The 22,414-nt window shown below is 39.1% G+C and overlaps 1 protein-coding gene across 7 annotated transcripts in view; it reads left to right on the top strand.

The window, feature by feature from the left end:
• Nucleotides 1–22,414, top strand: part of ZNF423 (zinc finger protein 423) — a 316,969-nt gene that overhangs the window by 236,082 nt on the left and 58,473 nt on the right. The window lies entirely within an intron of this gene.

Here is a 22,414-nt window from a genome sequence, read left to right as displayed (position 1 = left end):
TCCAAACTTACTTGTTACCCTTAGAATTGCTTTGTAAACAAGTAATTGGTTAGTGGTTTGTGATGCATTGAAAACAAAACAAAAGCTTCAGTCCCCAGTATTTTGCTTAGAATTGCAAAAATGTGTTTTTCATCTTAAAAATAAGTAGTTTTCACTCTGAAGCTGCAGGGCACTTCTGGTAGGTGTTTGTTTGTAGATGTGGGTTAGTAACTACTCCAAGGCAAAGGTTTGAGAGCAGAACTGTTTCCTTTCTAGGAAATAATTGTATGTGCTTTTTAAAATCGCACAATCCAGTCTCTTCCACTGCGGGACAAGACATCATCATTCATTCTCTCTTCATTATGCTAAAGGCTTTGACCAAATCTTTGGCTGGCTGAAGCCAGCATTTTTCAAAAGTGTAAGTGGATTTTTCAAAAGTATTCCCTTTAAAGTCTAAGGGAGTTTTACCTCTTAGTTTAATTGGAGTAAAATAAAGCCAGTGATTGAGTATATTTGAAAATCTCATTCCAAATTAATCTATCAAACTACTAAGATGTAGGGGTGCACTGACAGAGATTTTTGTGGCTGATAGCTGATTTTTAAGGAGGCATATTGGCCAATACTGATCTGATTTCTAATACCAGCCCGGCAGTGTGGAGAGCTGCCTCCAGCTGGTAAGTCTGGTGTGGTGGAAGGGGGGAGAGGGAAGGAAGGGGAGAGAGGCCTGGGGATAGAGCTGTGCCAGGGGCTGCGCAGCTGGGGTGGTGTGTGCTGGGAAGGGGCTATGGCGAATTTCTGGCTGCAGAGCCCCCCTCCCGTAGCCCCCTCCCAGTGCAGCCCCACCCTACCCCACCCCACCAGGAAGAGTTTGGAGCAGCCCCGGCCCCAGTTTGCCCTACCCAGATCCAGGGGAATACCTCTCCTGGATGAGCAGCAGCAGAAGCAGACAGATGAGCAGGCAAGTGCTGGACAAGCTATTGGACCAGCGGCTCCCAGCCGAGTGGCATGCAGCAGCAGGAGCTGCGCCCTGCGCCCCCCGGACAAGCTGCTGATCCTTCCCACTCCTGCCGTGCTGTGGTTGGGCAGCCCCTGCCCCTATCCCTGCCCCACGCCTCCCTCCCCTTCCACCGCACCAGACTTACCAGCTGGAGGCAGCTTTCCACGCTGCCAGGCTGTGCTCCTTGCCACCTGTGCTGTGTTGTGGCTGTGCGCATGCATGGGCAATTTATCGGTGAAAATTTCAGCCTGATATGTTAAACTTCCAATTATATTAAATTTTCTTTATATTGGTGCCAATCCAATATTGGACTGATGTATCAGTGAACCTCTACTAAGATTATCATCTTGATGTTATTTCTCAGGAGCCTTTGTCAGGCTAGTTACCACTGAGTTTGGGGCTATATAAGAAAAGACATGCTGATTTCATATCCCTGACCAAAATGAGGATTTCAAAGTGTCATCAAGATGCAGTCATAAAAGGGAGAGTGTATTTATCTTAAGGGGAAATTTGGTGTTTAAAAATCCACAAACTGCCATTTGAGGAGGAACATTTTAAAACTGTAATGAAGAATAGATATGAAATATTGATGCAAAAATTCACAGGCCACTTAATACAAAATGTATATTAAAGAAAGTGGCTTCATGTTTGTTTCTTTTTAATTTTAAACCTTGTCTTCAGAATAGTCATGTAAGACCTAATTCTATTTCTGTGAAATCAGTGGGAAGATTTCCATTGGTTTCACTGGGTAAATGACTGAGCTGCTAAATGTGTTTAGACAGATCCGTTTTCTTCCAATTCTTTTTACTTCTGAGATCCAAGGCCCTGATCCAGTGACATGCTGAATGCCTTCAACTCCCACTGAATTAATGAGAAAGATGGTATGGTTAAAATTAATAGCAGCTGGGGGTCGTCTCAGCCCCTGGTATAGGCCTTAGATGGGAGCTCTGCTATATAGACCAAAAAAACCAGCTGCATTGGGATGCTTGTGGCATCTCTCATATTCAGTGAATTTCAATAACCGGCCATTTAAAATGAAAAGATGGTGACAAACTGTGTCTAGGTTTGAAAACAAATTGTTTATAACACTTGATTATGGTTCTGGAAACATTACTCCAAGCCTTCTCCTGGTGACATGTCACATTTAGATCAAAAACTGTATCTGGCAGTTCACATTTTTTAAGCTTGGTGAAAGTATGCCAGATTCTATTTCGATTGAACGGCTGGCATACAGAGAGCCACATTTAATAGGATTGAAAGAAAAGAAATGTTACTTTTCATCACACAAGACAACAAAGAGAACCCAGGAAACGAAAATATTATTTCGTTTGAGCAAATTACAGTAAGACTCTCAAGGGCTCTTTCAGGGAGTAGATGAGGAAAAGCACTTAAATATCATTCCATCAAACTAAATTTTTAACTACAATTTTTTACAGATAAAATGTGTTGGGAGGATTCAAAGAAGATTAGAGCTCACCTAAGAAACAGTATTCAAATTTGAACAGCTAATGGAAGCCTGTGAAAACTGTTAATGTCTATATCTTTCCTCTAAGGGACTTAGATTTCAGTATTCTTATAAAAACACATTGAGCTGATTTCATTTCTGTGTCTCCACAGACTTCATTCTTGTAATTTCAGTAAGTGTTATAAATGTCATTTTAAGTATTATAATGCTAATCCCTACTGACAATAAGGTTCTGAAGCTCGGCTTCCATTTCTAAGGTAATGTTTACCTCACATTGCATATAATTGTTTGCTTTTTTCACAGTAAATTCTCTGTTCCCAACTGCTTAATCAGGCATGGAAAAGAGAGAAGACTTTCGTACTGTTTAATGTTCTTGTGATTACATTAGAGTGCCTTGTAAACCCACATCAGTGGATCTCAGGAAGTGCAGTTTTTTGTGTGTGTCCACAGTTGTAAAGGCAAAGTATTTTGAGCAGTGGTCCTTGCAATAACATGAATCATTTATTAATATAAATATCACGGATATGGCATAAATCTTCCCTGCTCTTGAACTCTCAGGACATTTCTTCATTGCATAAGTTAGAATCAACAAGGACTTCTTGGTACCTTGCTGTAGTTCAAATAATGTACTGTATTCCAGTCACAGGCTGAGTATTCCCTGCTCTCCACAACCAGGGACTGGCATATACTTTTCATATGAGCTTTCTGCTGCATCATATCAGCTTAAACAATATTTTATTATGCTTTATGAAAGTAAACTTATCTTCCTTCTAATGCTGTACAGAGGGCTCAGGTTATTGTTGATTTAAGGATAAAATTTGACTCTACTGTCTTATTTGCTCAAAGCCAAATGCATTAATAAATTAAGTTGTGAGGAAAATTTTTCATTCATGTCAGCAAAGAGTGTGTTTGCTAACATGCCCATGTATTTTCGTGTACTAACAACGAGTATGGAAACATGTTAAAAAAAAGACGCTGTTATCATTCCATGGTGGGAAAGACCTTATGGAGGAAGTAAGAGTGGTAATTTCAGATATGACTGGGATAAAGAGCATCGAAATATTAGACTATAGCTTTTTCTCAGTACCAGGCCTTATGATGAAGAGGTGATGAGTTAGGTATTAACTGAAGTTATTCTAATATGGGTGGGGATGGTTATATTTTTGAAGCTGTGGTAATAGCGCATGAATGCTGCATCTACTGATACCTGTAAATTCCTGGGTGGCCATGGATTGATTGTAGCATGTACATCCTATATAGCCTTAAGCTGAGTCCCAAAACATAACCCTGAATATATACCAGAATATAGGGAAGCTAGACCCTATATTCAAACTCTGCAGCTTGAGTTCCGTCTCTGATTGTCCCTTGGATCTCTTGTCCACCTGGTATTTGGAGTTTCCCAACTTGACTAGTTCTGAAACACTCTTACAAGTGAACTGAGATGCTTCAAAATGATGCATAAAAATTACAGCTCATTAAGAGCCACGTCATTAATGGAAAATGTATAGGTTTATTGGCCCCAATTTTTTAAACTACAGGTGCACATAGGTGCTAGCATAAAATGATTGACTGATCATGTAGCTAGGTGCGTCTTCACTGAGGCCAAATACCCACTGAAGGCCATAGAAAGTTTTGCACGGGAAATGAGCTCATGATATTAATTGTTGGTGAACAGATGAGAAATTGGACTCTGAAATATAGCCATTGATTGAAGCAAGAGCTGTCTTGGGATTCCGATTGGCCTCTCCATTTCAGGGTTTATAGCCTGAGTGGATTCCTTATGTTCGTGGCCCTCATGGGCTTGATTTTCAGACCAAAAGCATGAACTGTTCCGTGTGTAACAAAGCCAGAAATTTGCAGGTGCACAGAACTTGGTAGCCTTTGAATAGCCATGGGTTTGCAGTTTGAATTCAGGCTTTGGCACATACCTTTCCCAGGAAGATATGCAGACCTGTACCAGTGTTCCAACTGCATGCAGAGTTCAAGCTAGTTTTTTGTGTTTAGATGCTGGACTCAACAACTACCTGAGATCAGAAGTAATTTCTTCTCAGCTAAAAGTCTCCTAGATGAAGGAAGGATTGCAATTGCATTTCTTTTTGCGGAACAGTCAGCAAGTTAGACTTAGACATGGAGGATTTGAATGTCTTGTAGGCATGGCCAGTAATAGCTGTTAAGGTGCTGGGGCATCAGGGAAGTGAACTTTTTCGCTGTGTACAGGGAGAGGACAAGTCCTGGTATACCCTCTACTGGCTCCAGCATATTCTCTACCCAGTACCAGTATCATGCTTCTTTCTGCATCCACTGCACATCCTGAGATGACAGATTAGAATTGTTTTATAAGAGGCAGACATCTCCACCCACTGCCTAGTTTCTCCCAGTGCACTTGACCAAGATGCAGATTCAATATGGCCCTGACTCACCTGAATATTGCTAACAGGTGCACAGGAGGCTAAAGCTCTTGTTTTGTTTTGTTTTTTTAAACAGTTTAATATCTTAATGATGTCTGTTTTATTTTGATGAGGTTTGGACTGAAGCATATCTTGCCCCTGAAAAGAACAGAGTGACTCTAAAAATTCTGCTCCTTAGTGAACAAAAGTTTTGTGGTTTTATTTTTCTTAGCATGATGTCTATAAGGGGTCATTTTAAGGATGCACAAAGCACACTTACAGAAGACAGGAGCAGGATTTTTTCTCCAGTAAAATATTCAGTGAGCGCTCTTTGTATCTCCCTCAGAACGTTGCAGGATCCTGGAGCATTAAGTGAGGCACAGACGCCAAACCAGGGGGGGAAAAAAAAAGAAACAAACTATATTTTCTGCTCATCTGTGGAGTGAGGATAACACAGGCCCAGAAGCACACGTTGTGAAGCAATTCCAGTCGTAGCTGAGTGCCTGTTTTCCCCTGGAGCACAGACTGTAAAAACCTTAAAAACCCTGGTTTCTGCTTCCTTAATATTCTGGTTTTGAAAGTGTCATTGTGATGAAGAAAAGAAGATGAGAGTTCTTTTTAAAGCTCTGTTCCCTGTTTATAATTAGGAGATTTAGGCAGCTGGAAGTGGGAGGACCATGCAGAAGATTTTTCTATGTATTTACAGTCTCTAGATAAATATTTAATTTACACACACACACACTGGGCTGTATTTTGAGCTCAGTTACACCCAGTGTAAATCTGGAGTAACTCCAACACTCAGAACTCTGAACGATTACTTTGAATGTATCTCTGTATATCTGAGATGGGAATCTGGCTCCCAGTCTGCAACAGAAAATGTGTCTGACTAAGAAAGGTATATCTTTCAGTGTATCATATTTACATTCCATAGTATCATAATGCATCACCTCCATCCACCCCTCTATTTTAATACAAAAAATAAAGCTGAAATCATTCAGAATTTATTGATTATCCTGATTTCTAATTGTACTGCTAGGCTGCAAGAGATGAGAAACAGCAATTAAAAAAGGGAGGGGACAAATATTTTATATTCTATACTAGCATTAAAAATAAATAATCAAATTGTGTTATACTTAAGAGATTTAGCAATGTATAGCATGCTGAGTGGTTTACTGGCACCTCTGTTTACAATTCTATGGAGTTCGGGTGCTGTATAACCTATGTTCCTGTGGCCCATGCAAGCATTCTCTCCAAACAATGCTGCAGAATTTCATATTTCCTGACAGGACATCCTTTGGATCCAAACTCAGTTTATGAACTTACAGTATGTGACCAAGGCTAGCACCGTTTAATTTTCCTTGCACCTTGATTGCTAGTGCTCTTTATTAAAGCCTAGAGAAGCCTGATAGCAAATGGTGGTAAAGACAAATTAGAGATGTTTGGCTGTCTTAGTGGGTCATCTCCCAGCTGATTTAAGCAAGGGCACTGTAAAGAGACTCCATCTGTAGAGGCCAACAATTCTATTCCCTCATCTGCTAGATGGACAGTAGATTCTGCTTACTGAAAACAGAACACAGATAAAAGCTGATTTCCTAAACCAACCACAATGAACACAGCTAAGCAGCAAAAGGTGAATACAAGCAAGATACTGACTTTACTGGCTTTACTCTGAAGCTGTTGCCAAGTTCATTTATTGTCTGACGACAAGCCATTCACATGACCTGCTTGTGCCTTTGTTAATCCAGCTGTGAAATTGAGTAAAAATAGGAGTTTTCCTAAAAACAAGGTGTTACATCTAGGTGAATACATTTCTCTGGGTAAAACAGGCAGAACCTTTGATTAGAATGAACGTGGACAAAACTGCCTATGTTTTCACTGTCAAGAGTCTCAGCTGACAATAAAGGGTATTTATTTTACCTATTACCCATAAGAGTAAGCCCTCAAAATCTAGTCCCTCAAATACAACATAAATTTATTTAGAAATCTAATTGGAGGAAGAGGGTGAAAACCTGGCCAAGCTGAAGTTACTGGCAAAATGTACATTGGCATCAGTGGGGCCATGATTTCACCAAGGGACCAGCTATACAGCATTGTGACTGTTACTGTTATCCCTAACTCACAGGAACCAATTCCTTGGACCTCCTTACTCCAGTCTACATAGGTATCGAGAATACTATTTAAAATACATTGGGCAATATATAAATGAGTGTGCTTTTATATAATATGGATATCTTGTGAAACACTGGGATAAAGAAAACATAGGCTGCTGGCGGACGCTTATTTAAAGGTGCAATGGGATCCCATATATGCATGGCAGGAGGTGTGACTGTGGGATCTGGAATCAGATCCCACTTATGCCCCACTGTTGGTGCAGGGAGAGCCTAGGATCAAGATAACAAGCTAGGTGCCTGGTATGCTTGTAGTTGGGTGCATCTGTCATCAGATTGGCACTCCCAGCCCCAGGAGTGGATGGAGCCTTATTTTGTGTAATAATTTTGTGACTTATTCTCTGTTTTATTATGCCATTAATTGCATGAATGTATGGCCAGGTTGCTACTTAAGACATGATTAACTGTTTAATGATACCTTAAGTGTAACGTCTGCCAGGGGCTATAGGTTTTGGGGAAATTATGCAAACGTAATTTTCTTTATTCCCCTCCACTTCCCAGTTATTTGTTCAAGTTACTAAAAAAAATTTCCTTTCCCTGTTCTTTTCCAGAATGAACAGTAATGGCATGTTAAGGAATGAAAAAAGAAGGGGGAAGAGCTTAAAAAATTTTTGCTTATGTACACTCATGCACAAAACTGTTACCAGGTGCACTCCACTTGTACTTGGGAGTTTGTAGGGAAAAGTTAACTCAGCAGCTGAATACTAGGTGGGAATCCCTTTAGAATTATTTTCCAAAGCAGGGAACAGTTTAAATTGTGAAGGTAGTAAAAATGGAAGCTAATGCTTGTGGTAGCAAATTTATTTTTTTAAAGTGTTAAAAGCAAGCAAACCCTCTAGTGATCATAAATGATTTGCCTAAGTACACTTAGCACATCCACTTTCTTGAGAGTTACGATTGGGTACCAGTGAATTGGTTTTTCCTTTTTTTTTCCTGGGCTTTTTTTGTTTGTTTGTTTGTTTTAAATGATAGGCAGGAATGATTCTTTCATCATAATTTCCTGATCTTTTTCTTTCCTCTGAGGTCCAATGTGTAGGAGCTCTGACCACCTCAATACTTGCACATAAAAGACACTTAGGAAATGAGAGACAGCAAGCAGTAATTTAAGGTGGGAGGGATGACTCCATCAGTAAATGGCAAGCATTAGGACAGCCTAATCACTTAAATGTAGCCTATTAGTAAGTTTAGCAAAAAGGTGTTAAAAGAATCCTTACAGCCTCTCTACTGGCATGTTTTGAAGGGAGTTCAGTTATGAGACTATTAAAATGTTATTTTGATAATTAAGCCCACAGCTGTTGTGAGGGCGTTAGGGGCAGGAGCTGATGAAGCAGCAGACTGCACAATGGATTGGCTAAATGAGAAAACAGAAAAAGAAGAGAATCTTGAATGGCAGATATGCTCTTCATGTATAAAATGGTAGTGATGGTAATGATCTGCAGAAAGCAGTGGTCAGGTAGCACAGGATTTTCTAGGTGATGAGGAATCTGAAAATGCACAACGCCTATTTCTGTCTAGTGTTGGTGCCAACATCACCACTACTGCAAAGTGTGTTTTGTGTAGGCAACAAAGGAAGAACAGGATCTCAAGGAAGTACTGAATTAAGAAAGTATGGAAGGAAGTTACTTCCACAAAGAAAATGAGAAGGAAAAATAAAACCATTTAGAGCAAGGTCATTGCTAAAGTAAAAGGGAAACTGTTTCTGTGGAAGGGCTGGGAATGTTGACACAAATCTTGAGGTTTTTTAAATAAGCTTTGTGCATAAAATAATAGAAAACATAGTTTCCAAAATTGCTCTGAAAGAGAGTTATGCATTGGAGCCTAAAAAAACAGGTCAGACCTATAAAGCTGGTTTTGTGTCCACAGGATCATGCCATTGGGCTAAATGGTGTCTCATTCTGATCTCACATTGACTTTATACTTCCACTGGCTTTTTCAGAGTTTCTTGCTCTTCTACTTATCTGGGTAAATGCCGCTTCCACTCACCCACTGAAGTCAGTGGCAAAATTCCTGTTGATATAGATAGAGGGAAGAATGGACCCTAAATGAATTCAGAATTCACTCTTTGAGGTTAATCCTGAGAGATGCCGAGCACCGTCTCCTCTCATTGATATCAAGGTTAATGGGAGTCATTCAGCACGCAGCAGAATCTGGTCCCAAGCAGAAACCTATTAATTGTTTTGGTTCTTTAAATGGGCTAAAAACTATACAGAACTAAATAAAAACAGGACCAGTTTCATCATAATAGTTGAGCTAAACTACTTTGTTTTGTAGGCAGAGTGATTATATTTGTATTTCCTGTAAGTGTACTTATAGATATTTATTTTATTTATGATGCCCTAATCTTTTCTTCAGAGTTAAAATTAGGACCAGTTACAGTGTTTATTCATACTGAGCACAGTATAATTGCACAAATTAAGGCTGTCCATCAGGACAACCAGTAACTTCAATCCCTTGTCTGTGTATGTCAATGGTAACCTTTCCACAATTGCTCCTTTACTCAGACTGCAATGTCAGTTGTGGTCCCTTGATGACTTTCTGGTTGCACATGCTCCCTGAATACAGAATCAGAGGAATGTTACATGGGACTTTGTAAAATAAACCACATAAACAGAATGTAAAATGGGGGAAATTAGCCTTTCGATGGAAAGGGGAATGAAGCCCAAGTAGAACTCTTGCCCCCTGTGTCAGAAAATCATTGTACTTGCATAATCTTTTCAACTTTCCAGCCATCCTCTACTTCCCCTGATCTCAAAAACATCTTCAGTAACATCTGTTTTCTTTCTCAATCGATACATTCCCTGAAGAGGACCAACTTGTAAAATATTATATATAACATCAAATATGTATCTGAATTCAATTATTTGTAGGGTCAGAGAGGCTGTTAATTAGGCCCACAGTTTTATATCAAATTACAGAGACTGCTTGCATTAATCTTCATTAACACCCTAATAACAGGTTTCTTTTTTTTAATAAAACCTTTGTAATCTTGCAGAAACATGCAAATAAAACTTCACCTTTTTCTGAAGTCCTTGCCAAGAGTCAGGAAGTAGTGTCGATTCTGTATCCTGGAGTCTTCATGTTAGCAGACTTGTTTTGTACTAGTAGTGTATTTAAGGCACATACAGTACAGATAGCAAATATTTTTATATGACACTGTAAACATGCCCTGTCCTGTGTAACAAAGAAGAGGATAGGACTTGTGGATTTCAGGCAAACAAAATAACTAGTGTTTGTGAGGGTATAAATCTATTAATAAGGATTTGGAGGAGGTGAGGAAAAGAGCTTGGCGTATGGGAAATACCAGCCTGTTCCAAGCAGGCAGCTTGGAAATGGTGTCAAAAGACAGAGGGCCTGATTCTAGTCTTGCACTGGTTCCACTACAACGTGATCACTTGACTTTGTTAGAGTGGGGCTTGATTTATACAGGAGCAAACGTGATTGGAACCACAGCCATTGGTAATATAGGTGGGGTTGCAGGAATATACAGATAAGGAAATGATGGCAGAGCTATCACATACTTCAGGATGATGGAATTGTACAGAACCTGGAAGCTCAGAAGAATGTGAATTTAATGTGGAAGAATCCAGAGGAGTAGGAGCAGGGGGTATAACATGGTCAGAGCCAAGGGAAAGGGAGATGATCTTAGTGTCAGCTATTGAATCATCTGGAGGTGGGTAATTTGAGATGCCAGGAGACTAGAGAGGGGGGGAAATTGCAGTATTTAAGATGAGGTATGGATAAGATATGGACCAGAATTTTAACAGCAGTAGGGAAGGAGTGGAAAGGATAGCTTTTATATGAAGGATATGGTGACTTAACACTGCAATGGTATGTTATTACAAGTCTGCTGAACTTGTTTTTGCTCCAGGGTGTTTGATTCCTGGAAAGCAAATTAATTACATTGTTACTAGGAAATCCTGGCTTTCTTACCACTAGGAAAAGGTTACTTTTCCCCTGGGGATATTTCTTATTACCACCCTGTGATGATAAAGTATTTGACACATGAAACTTAGATAGTTTGGTGATTGATGCCTTTATAAATACCTAAGTTAGGTTAATGGCTTGCTTATTAGTATCTTACATCACATTATTCAACTTGTATACACTGGGTGCTTGAAAGCAGATTCATTCTTTTTCTGGGCCAAAGTGTGACCTTCCAGTATTCTTTAAGCTGTCCTTGTGCTTGACTCAACCTTGCAGACAGGCATTTTCACATGTGCCGGCCAGACATCCTCTGCATTATGCAGCATAATAGCCAAGCTGGCAGTCACCTGCTTTCATTGACTTCTGTTGCTGTCATTACAAGTTACTGGAAGCGAGAGGTGAGTCCGGCAGAAAGAACTCTGGCAAAAGGGATTGTAGGAGAAGAATGGCAATGGGGCAAGAGAGCAGAAACACAGCAAGTGATGTCGGGAAAAGAAATCAGCAGATCTGGCTACAACAATTTCTTTGCCACTTTCTTTTTTGGAAGGAATATTAAATATTCGTCTGGCAGCCAGATCTCTAAAATAACCCCTGGCCTTTCCCCAAGCATTGAAATCAGAAAACATCATTGTGGTGGCAGTGCAGAGCCATTGCCCTTTACCTAAGAGAGCAGTGCCCTCAGGCTGAGGTGAGGTGGTAGCTGAGGAAAAGCTCAACCTCAGAGTGGTCTAGAGGTCCTGTCAGAGTATTTTTTTGAAGTTTTATTTAATAAAAAATTAGGACAATAATTTATATCTTTTTTTTTAGACAGTCTGCATCTAAGTGCTTATTCTGTAGGGGATCACTGGGCACCCTGATCCTTAGATAGCTGGTACCAGGCCATTTCAAGATAGCTGAGTTTGCTTGTGTGTATTGTGTCCATACAGGCAACAGAAATATCTTCATATTTCTTTGATGGTTATTATATTCTCAGAACACTGCGAGGTGTAAAGTCCATGGTTTAAGTCCATTCTCTGAGGATCCAGCTGCCCACACAGAAGGTAGAGGTGCAATCCAAACCTTGTCTTATAGTCCTTCCTCTCCCCAGACTTCAGGAAAAGATGTTTCCTAAAAAATGAGTAACATGACTGTTCCATTTCTTGTCACCCATGAATTCCCTTACAGTTCAGGCTCTGTGAAAGTCACCAAAATATCTGAAGGAAATAGCAATTATGTGCCCATTTAAAAAGAAAAGTATCAGTTTAAATTACACGGGAGTTGTGATACTGAGTCCAGTTCATCCAAGGGCTGGGCTGGGCTGGGCTGAGGCTGGTAGAGGATGGCTTCAGCCCTAGGCCCTGACCCTAGCCTGCCCCAGGGGGTAGTTTAGCCAGAGGGCATGTATGAGCTCTCCAGCTATGCCTCTTCTTCCCACAAATGCCTATGGTATATCTTATCTGCTTGAAGGCTTCTGGTGAGGTTGCACAGATACAACTACTGTACCAACTAAGGCAGTGGTTCTCAACCTTTTAGACTTGACAAACCCCTCAGTACACTCAAAGTACCTCTTGGGAAATGCCAGTCTTAATTTTCACTAAGAAAAATAAGAGAGCAAGGTTTCTGTTGCAAAAAACTCAGAAAAAGACCACTGTAGGTCAGAATGTTTTTAACAGTATGGATTCCTATTTGAAAACTTTGGGTTTATCTTGTGAATCATGATTATGCACCTAATGGTGTTAACATTGTGTGGCACCCTTGAAAGGATCTCGAAGCACCCCAGAGTGCCATGACACCATGGTTGAGAATCGTGATCTAGATACAATCCTCAGGCTAGGGGATATTTTTTGTTGTCCACCAACAGCAGCTTTATGGCTCTTTAATGCCAAGCTGAACTGATGTAAAAGCTTCTTGGCAACTATGAATGGGAACCCACTGTGCTTTGAGGCAAAATTTTAATATAAAATATTTTCCTTTAAAAATGCAACTGGATTGCCCTCAGAATGACAGGAAAAGATAGGATGACCGTTGGGCTGTGAGTTTGGTTCCAGTCATGTAGCCTGATTATGAGAAAGAGTGAAAGAGAGATCTCTGGTTATGTGATATACCAGAATAAATAAATAAAACCCAACCTAGCAGGCAGACTGCTGACACAGCTTGGATGAAGCCAAATCTGGGCAATAAAACTGACAAACTCTAGAGGAAAAGGTGAAAATGGCTCTGCTGTGCAGGTCTTTCTTGAGACTCTCAACAAAACATTTCCACGGTTAATTCTTCCTAAACACCCGTGAGATAAAACATTAAATTTGAGTTCACAGATTTCTCTGTGCTTTCCCTTTTGTTTTCACTGATTGGATGTGTTCATTTCCAAGCTATTGTTAGCTTTAAGAACTGGAAATCATTTTCCTCTTCAGCAAAAGGTTTCCAAAATTCTGCCAATTTCCCCTATGCTGAAGTGTAATAAGAGCAGTTCAACACTACTGTCGTTTTGCCATTAGCTTCACTGCTCGGTAGCTGCACATCAGCACAGTAATCATTTTCAGATTTACAAGCATTAAATATTTTAATTTAATGCCTTGGCTCTCTTGTAATTCATGCACTTAATTATATGATAATTACTCAAATGAAAGAGATACAGCTGCTGCTGTATCAATTCTTCTAGGAATCTGAGATTTTGGAATTGGCCTTTGATTTTGGGTTTTTTCCTATCCCTCTCCTGAAGCTGGTGTGCACTTCAAGGTACATTTTTGAGTTGATGTGACAGAGATGAATTTCAGGTATGGTTATCATCCTCTCCCCTTTCGTTGGAGTGTAGAATACATTTGGCAGCTGGGGAACTGGGCACTGCACTGGGTTTTGTTTTTTTTACAGCTCCTTGTGGATTATGCTCATTAAAAAAAAAAGGAGCTAAGGCAAAGCTTCCAAAGTGTGGGACCCGGCTTCGTTATAGATGTCTACAGAGGAATGTAAACTAAAGGAAAAAGGTATATGTCTGTGTGTATATGTGTGCAAAACTATACAGTGTTCAATACATTTATAGCATGCCAATCAGTCAGCATGCAACCACTGCACAATGAAATCAGGATAATAAATTAAAGTGAAGAATAAAGGTTCAACCAGGCCAAATAGACCACCAACTGGAACAAAAGGATTTGGCACAAAGGCAAGCCCAACTGACCTCAGCAGAGAAGGGCAATTAACACACAGAGTGAGGAAGAAAAGAAGCTAGCAAATACAAAAAAGCAAAGTCAGTACAAAGGAAGGGGGCCCCAAAAAATCAACGAAGGGTAACACTGCCAAAATAAATGCATCTTCCATTACACCCAAAAAGCAACCAGTGAGGGACCTCAGCACTTTCTTTCCAGGATCTGAACTTCAGAATTCTGGTTCAAAAAGGCTCAGTTCCAAAGTTGGTCCTGAACCCCATATTTCAATTTGCTGCCCTTCAGCTGTTTTTGCACTAGAGCTAAGACACAAAAAAGCTACAAAGTGTTTTGTCTATTGAGGAAAGTAGCATGTAATTATATTACAATAATGAATACACACACATACACATAAACACCCATGCATTTTTCCTTGTATGTATGTTTTTGTCGATTTTTTTTTCTGGGGGAAGGCAGTTCTGTCACAGAAACATCTGGAAGGAGGAAAATTAACATGGGGATAGTTGTCACTAAAGGGGAAGTACCTGAGGGAGTCCTGATTAAAATGAATTTTTATTTAACTGTCTTAAGACAATTGAAAAATCACACTGTGTGCATAGACAGTCCATTTTGCATGGAGTTTTGTGCTCTACTCCTGTAACCCTTGATCCTGTGAGTTCTGGCAAGAGGACCAAACTTTAAGGCGGTGGGGAGGGCGGCAGGTCTTTCGAAATTAAGCATGTGGATCCACCCATGCTAAATATATTGCAGAATCAGGGCCAAAGCAAGCAGCTTTGTGTACATGCATGGGTAACTTGGCAGAGTAATGGAAAATTTAGAGGCAGCATGGAGGGAATTGGGCACCTTCAGGCTTTGCCTCATTTAGTAAATGCCACGTAAGATGAAAAAAACTCCTGTAGGTCAGTAGGTGAGGTGCTTGTTCCATAGGTCTCCGCAAAGTGTGTGGAATGGAGCATTCTAGTACTATCTCACTAAAGAATTCAGTGGCACAGATTTAACATCTGATTTTTTCCATTTGAAATACCCTAGCAAATTCCATTAAATATTAAATAAAAGCTGAATGCTAAAATGCAACCTACTAGCCTATTAATACAGGAATTGTTTATTGAGTGTTTGTGTGCTTTGTGTGTATAGCAAACAAACTGTATATCATACTAAAGAGAGAGGTTATTATTAGAGTGCTTTTTAACAGTAGTAGAGAAGTATGAATGACATTGTCTCAGCAGTCAGTGATGTCAGGCTAGCTGCAGTGGCATGCGCCTCTAGGAGAAAGAAAATGAAGAGATTTCTTGCTGTCTACTAGAAACAGAGTAAGTTATAGGCCTTACAGCACTGACCACAGAACAGTTTTGGGAAAAGAGATTGCAGCCATGTTTAAAGTTTTTTGTTGTTTGTTGACATGTGAGATTATGGTTAATACCTTAGGGATGCTGGTAGTTTTGTAAGAACTGTAACTATAAATTTTTGGCAATAGTTACTTTTCTGTCCTGGCAGAGTCCCTGTAGACTAGATTATGTTGGTTTCTGTTGATCGGAGTCACAGTTTTTATACTTCTGCCATGTTAAATTCAACTTTGTTAGTATTGGAGAACTTTGTATTGTAAATATGAAGCAGTTCCTCCACCGCTTATTTTCATGCAGGAAGCAGCAATATTTTCCTTTTGTTTCTTAAAAATGTACCTTTAACAGGGGATAATGTAGAAGGAGACAGCACTAAAGTAATTTAACATATTGTCTTAAAAAATAGACTGGGTTGCTTTAAATTAATAAAGTTGTTTAGAGCATAGCTGGCACATTAATTTGCCTGATTTTTAGTCCTGTTTTTGGGCTCATTTTCTAAGGAGGCCAAACCTATTTGAATGGAGACTGAAAGTTGGTGTTTGAACTCATGAACTCAGAAAACTCAGTATCAGCTCAGAAGGCCTTTGTCCTCCTAATTCTGGAGGTTGTTGTCTCTAGCTTTCCTGTAACTTCCTAGTGATTTTGGTGACTGCTGTTCTGAGTTCCTGCCTGAATGCAAGTTGCACCAAAAGGGTTACAAAATTTTAAGCCCTGTGTATGCAGACAATTTTCAGCTAGCTTACAGCAGCTGCGGAGTCGTGCTGATAGATTAAAAGCAGCTCCCAGCCCCAGAATGAAGTACATTAGAACTCCTGCTGAGCTGAGCTGGGGTGAGGCCTACACAGCTGTCATTTAGGCCAAATTTCCAACTGAAAGCTGAAGAAAAGGATGCAACTTAGAGAAAAGTTATATTTTTAAATAAGGTGACTGGTTATTTATCAAATATGGGCAGAAGTTTGGTTCTACAACTGGGCTCAGCTAATGCAGTCCAACACTTTGGGGGCCAGGAGATGCTTGTAGAGGCATTTCCAGTCAAGGGCTGTTAGTAAAATTGGCATTCTGGAAATAATCCATCTTGTCCTTTTTCTGTCTCTTTTTGAACAGCAAGTGATAGCAGGGATATTCTTGGACAGGCACAATTCTGAAGTAACAGATGATGCTCAACTCAAACCATTGCTTTATTGTGACATTGACTTTATAGCACAGGTGATGCATTAAAGAACACATATCTACAGACTGCAGTTGCCTGAAAGGTATTTATAACAATAAAAACCTTTGCAGCCTGTCACCTGCTTCTGGCACATTTATAAAATGGGGGATAGTGTCCCATTACCCCATTTTCCATTCATGAAGTGGAATCTTATGGCTCATTTTGAGAAGGCAAACAGGGGACAGATGACATTTTGTAAAACCCTGTAAGCATATTTAGCACCTCACATGCCCACCTGGCCTGAATTGGAGAGGATATGTACTGACTAATCAGTTAAGCTTTATTGTTTCAACTTGCACTGTAGGTGATAATTCGGCCTTCAGATTCAATGCTAACATTCCCCATTATGTCAGATCCTGTTATTTCTGTGCAGGAATGCATTTGTTTAACTCTGCTTTTTTTCTGATAATAACGTAAATGAATGCAAGCCTGTTAGTTTTCTTCTTACTTCCTTGCAGTAACAAACTAAGAAGTGCTTCCTTGTCCCTCACTATGATATATGCTAGGCTTTCGCCAGGTTCTCAGATTTTCATGCAAAGAGTACTTCAGAAAAATGAAATGAAAAATAGTCATTCAGCCCAGATTACACTGAGATGCTTTACCTTCCAAGGTCATTTGCATTCATTTATCTTTTTCTTTGGTGCAAAGCTGCAATGAGTCCAGCTTGATTCACCCTCAATAGACAAATTGTGCACTTTATGGTATCACCCAGAAGTAATCACTATACACAGGGTATTTAAAACAAAAATCTAGAAAACTTTGTTTAAAATATTGACTTCAGTTTATATATAGTATGTGGCATGAATAATTTTTTTGTACTTGGATGGTAGCACGTCCCTGCTGTTGTCATGGTCATTGTGCCACATCAGTTTTACAGAGTCTGTATCATTCCTTTCTTAGTCATGTATTTCTAAACTGGGGAGAGAAAGGAGTCAGAGTAATTCTTATCCATAAAGAGTTACAGTAATACTACTGAAAAAAACCTGACAACTAAGTTAGTAATTTCCTTGTTCTATTATTTAAAAAAACAACAACCTGAGCCTTGCTTTCCTTTTGGATGACTTTATAAAATAAAAAAAGTGTTATTCCTCAGGCTAACCGCCCCCTCCCCCCCCGAATTAACAATTCAGTATATTAATACACTGGCCCGAATCTACTTTCCTTGTTCATCTGAAAGTACCACTGATGTCAACAGGAAAAATTCCCCATTAGATTGAAGCAAATTTAAATTTAGAATTGATGTCGTTCATAATGAAAAGATTGTGGAAAGGTTAGTGATGTTTATACAGTCTATAACCTGCAAGTTCCAAAAGTGTTTTCAGAAAAGCAGGAAATCTTCCCAGAATACTAGGATCTGAAATTCACTCCCTACAGAATCATGTGGTAACTTCCTTCATGCTCTTGGATTTGACATTTTGAAATGTGAGCTCTGTGTTGTTGTGATGTAGGCATGCTTAACATATCCATTACTAGGGCTGATACCTTTTTTGTGAGACACAACGTGTGTGTATGCTTGTGCAAGAGACAGAATATAACTTTCTGTTTCATATTATGTATATTCATATAGACAGTACTGAGATAATTGTCTTCCTTGTGTGGCAGTCTAAAGCTAATGCAAATTTAGCAATTATCTCTTAAAGTTAGAGGCAGTGTTCATAGAGAAACTGTTATTTAAAATCAGTCTGCCTGGCTATCATTCAAAATTACCTATGAGTGACTTATAAAAAATGTGTATATTGAGCTAGGCAGGAAATGCTCATTGTATTTAGATAAGTGATACTGCCGTATTATCTTGCTTTGCTGAACCTAGGGCACATGTTTATTTGGCCTACAGTAAAGTAAAATGAGTCACCTTTACCAACCCTTGAAAAATTCCTGGAGTAGAGAGGCTTCCAGCTGCTTTGTATAACAAGGTTAGTAAGTTAGTACAGTTTTGGCATAAAAATTGTATAAAGCACTTGCAAAGAGCTAAATATCTCTTGAGCAATATTTTGTACTTGTGATCTTGAAGCCATTGTGATAAATGTTGTTAATAAATACTGTACACATTCAACAAATGCAGGCCTTATAAAGTTTCTTGATAATAACATTAAATATATGCAGCAGATAGCACATACCTGAAACTGGAATGATGGTTAATACATCAACATACACAAAATTACACTCAGTTGTGATGCTCTTTAAAAAAACAAAAAAAAGCAGTGCACCATATTTTCAGTAATAATAAAAAAGAAAATGGTATAACAAACGTGAAATTTGTATATTAACTATACATTTCGAAAAGAGCCATTTTAGGTTATTTGTTTTTATATTTTTATCTCGTGAAAAGTACATTTTTTTCTGGATCAGCTTGGGATTTTGGTTTTGTACTCAATTGTTCTCTTCATAGAAAAATTACAACCAAAAACAATTACAGGAGAATGAATCAGTGTGCGAATAGCATGGACTTCATATTTTTTAAAAAGTTTAGAGTATTTCTAGCCTTCTAATCTCATCAGAACATTGGGGATTGTATACTGTATGTTTATGTTTCAGTGACATGTACCACCTTTTGTAAGATAACATGAAGATTTTTCATCAGCTAGTATGCAAAGATTTCTCTGACTCTGAGAGGTTTTATTTTCATTAAGTTTTTCAATGCAAAAAAATTTCAGTATTTTTGCATTAGCTTAGCTGGTTTATCTTAAGTATACTCAGTAGACTTGCCTCAGTTTTTCTCAAGCCATTGTTCTTTTTTACACCACGTTTGCACACTGCAGTGCATCTAGGGAATTTCAGCAGTCGGAATATACATGAAAAGAGACCCGCTCTACTTTCATAAGGTCCCTGGATGAATTGGACGAAACCTCAAGGCCCCGTGGTGGAGCCAGAGCCGCATTCATATTCCTTGCCATCACCACACATATGATAGCATGAAGCCCAGACCAATCGAAAACTTGACAGTAAGCCTTTTGATTTTGCGGGGAAGCCTTCATCAAGCTGAGAGAGGGAAGGGAATATAGCCCAAACTGGACTTCATACTGTGGCAAGTTTGAAATCCCAGCCCAACCACAGAGCCGGCTGATTGGAATAGTTGGAAACCGTGTCCAGGAATTCGGCTGCAAGAACTTGGCTTTCAGTAACTCCTTTTTTTAAACAAAAATCACTACATGGACCACTTAAAGAGCCTCATGTAATCTGTCAGAACTATAAATATGCACATTCTCATAGGTATAGTGTTTTTTAATGTAAAGCACTTGGCATTATGCATGTCTAATCCACATCCACATTACCTTTATTTTTAAGCTGTCTCATAGAGCACTCTTGGATAGGGCTGTTGTACTTCACTTTTACATTCAGTGCTATTCTAATGGTTCACTTATTCTAAGCAAGAAACAAAAAAGAATCAAAACAAATCCTCCTTAATGCTGTACATAATAATAGTAGCTCCCATTATGGAAATTGTTACGAGACCTGAGCATGAATTAAAGACATTATAAAACTGATAGCAACCTATTAGCGCAGAGATTTTAATGCTATTTAAATATCAGCGATCAGATTCACTAATTGTGTTCCATTTGGTTATGCCAATGGTTAATTCACCCTCTTATTTGTTTTATTCTTCTTTATATTTATCCGGTTTGTGTGGCTAAACACACAGGTGTGTGTGTGCCAGTCTCTGCAATACATTGACATAGTGATGCCTTTGGGGCTGCAGATGAATGGCAGAGAATTTCCCTGGGCGGAGTGGATAAAGGGGCCAGGGCTTCAGTTTCCCCCTTAGAACATTTGATTTCAAAATACCAAATTTATTTTATTTTTAGTACCCAGGTAAAACTATATTTTGTCTTGTGTTGCTTCTTAAAATATGACCCATGTACCTCCTCCTTCAGCCCCGAGTCAGGCAAAATTCTTGTTGACTTCCATGGTAGTTTTCTCTAATCAAAAGATAAGTAGGGAATGTAGAATAGGATTCTAAATACTAGCAGCAAGTTTTTTAAAACAAAGCTGACAAACTGATAGACGTGTGCTGTGTGTCAGAAGGTCATTCTTGTATCATGATTTCCTGATTGAGATGGGAGTCTTTTTTCCATGTTGTGGTGTTCTACTTCCCACTCCAGTGCCTCTTTATCAGTAGTACCTTTTATAGCCTACAATTCCTTATGGATAAAATGCAACACAAAACATTCACAAGTATTATGCCTACTGTCATTTAAGTGAGATTGCTGCCAACTTGAGTATCCTGTATAAAAGGAAGAATGGCCCATTGCACTCATGCTTCTGGGGGATGGGACATACACCTACAAACTTTAGAGGTACAGATTGGGTGTACTTCTGGAAAAGACTATTGAAAATTCAAATTAGAAATCTTGTAGAATGTTTTTCTTTTTTTTATCTTGAATGTTGCCTTCCACAACCCCTTGCCACAAACACACATGCACCTTATACGTACATTCACAGTGCAGTGCCTGGCTGGAAAATGACAATAGCATTTTTAAAATAAGCACTTCAGGCATGTGTATGCATGTACATGTGTGCATGCACGCACACGCACACACAGAGTTTTGTTTTCAGCAGCATTTTAGTGGGTAAGCCAGCAGAGGGTGCTCTCAGGATAACGATGAAAATATCCTGCCCCATCTTGTTCATGGCTGGTCAGATTCCATTGGCTTCTTTTCTAAATCTAAATGAAGGCTTCTTTGTTCTTTTACAAAAAAACCCACAAACTGCCCAGACTGTTTATAACAAATCATATGTTTTAGCAAATAAACCCTGTGGTGCTGTTTTAAAATGAAGGCGGGGTCATCCCAAATCCTCACAGACAGTGTTGTAAAAGTGAGCAGCTTGCAAAATTTAAAGCACAGTAGGGTTGAAACTAATTTCTAATACTCCAGAATATTGGAGAGGGTTCAAAAGTCTTTATAGTATGCAGAACCAGATTCCAACACTCTGCATTTTTGGATGCTTATAATTTAGAGCCAGACTGAGCAGCTTGAATGCATCTCTAGATGGAAGGTGTGTGTATTTGTACAATATGTGGCTGCACACTCTTTATGCAATATGGCAGTATAGTAGTCAAGTCCTCCAAGTCAGTTAAATGGCTACACAGTTTAAGCATCTCAGGCTTAATATATATCCAAATATAGGAATGTGTCTGGAAGTCCACAAAGATGAAAGCTCTCAGTGATCCTTTGTTAGAGCTTGGATCAGATGCCAGAAGGTGCAGAGCACCTGCATCTCCTGTTGAAATTGTGAGAGCTGGGTGAAATCAGCAGCTCCCATGAGGTGTTTCCTTAAGTTCTCTACTACCCAGTGGGTTGGGATAGTTAGCAGCAACGTTAGAAGCTCTGCTTTTTGTTCTTATTCCAGTAGACAGAATAAGGACAGGTAAGTTCTGGGAAGCAGAAGTATCCCACACTATCAGTAGTTCGTAATAATAAAAAAGGGATACACTTTGTGATTAAGTAAGGCACGGCAGGATAGATTAATCACATTATACATTAAGTAATGCTTAAGACTCTTAAACCAGCAATAGGTGCTGAATTTAAAATGTGAAAGTGTATATGAAATACTATGAACTGAATATAAGTGATTCCATGCTATATAGTATGTTGATATGGTGATGCCAACTAATGGGAAGGAAGAATTAGATCTTGTTATTGTACAGAAATCTAATAAATATTTAATTTGTACTCGTGTTCTTTTTGCGTTGAATTTTAGGTTAAGTCTACCACACCCTCAGTCAAGCAAAAGTTTCAATTAATTTTTAAAACAAGTGATACTATTTGTTTAGAACACTGTGTATCCTTACATGATTGGCAGAT

The sequence above is a fragment of the Crocodylus siamensis genome, chromosome 9 (assembly GCF_052110815.1).
Source record: "Crocodylus siamensis isolate JL-2025a chromosome 9, ASM5211081v1, whole genome shotgun sequence".
Taxonomy (NCBI): domain Eukaryota; kingdom Metazoa; phylum Chordata; order Crocodylia; family Crocodylidae; genus Crocodylus; species Crocodylus siamensis.
Note: the sequence above shows the minus strand (reverse complement) of the source record. Positions and strands in the feature narration are given on the sequence as shown.